The following is a 408-nucleotide window of genomic DNA, read 5'->3' as shown; positions in this document are numbered from 1 at the left end:
CAATATCTTCTGTTCTTAACCTCTTATGCTCACCTATTGGGAAGGCCATAGTTGACTTTTTACTATATGGCAAAAGGGGGTGAGTGAAAGTTGGGGTTCAGAGCAATATTTTAGTACAATGAGGCTTGGGTATGGTTAATTTTCTTGAATAGTGTATGACCCATTTTCTTCCATTTCAAACTAGTATATGTAGTGTGTCACCAAAGCTGTGTGAAAAGTTTAGAAATATATCATTGAGCTATATTTCCGTACAGAGAAAACTAGAAAGTAAGCCAAGTGCTGGAACAGCCACAGCATATCTCAATAAAATGAGCCCTATCCCATTATGTTATGGTAAAAAATAATATAGATACAACACTGCAATGATTCAATGACCAAGAATTCAATATTTGGCAATTTAAAGTGGAT

This window comes from Penaeus monodon, chromosome 34 (assembly GCF_015228065.2).
Source record: "Penaeus monodon isolate SGIC_2016 chromosome 34, NSTDA_Pmon_1, whole genome shotgun sequence".
Lineage (NCBI taxonomy): Eukaryota > Metazoa > Arthropoda > Malacostraca > Decapoda > Penaeidae > Penaeus > Penaeus monodon.
This window is presented reverse-complemented; position numbering follows the sequence as displayed.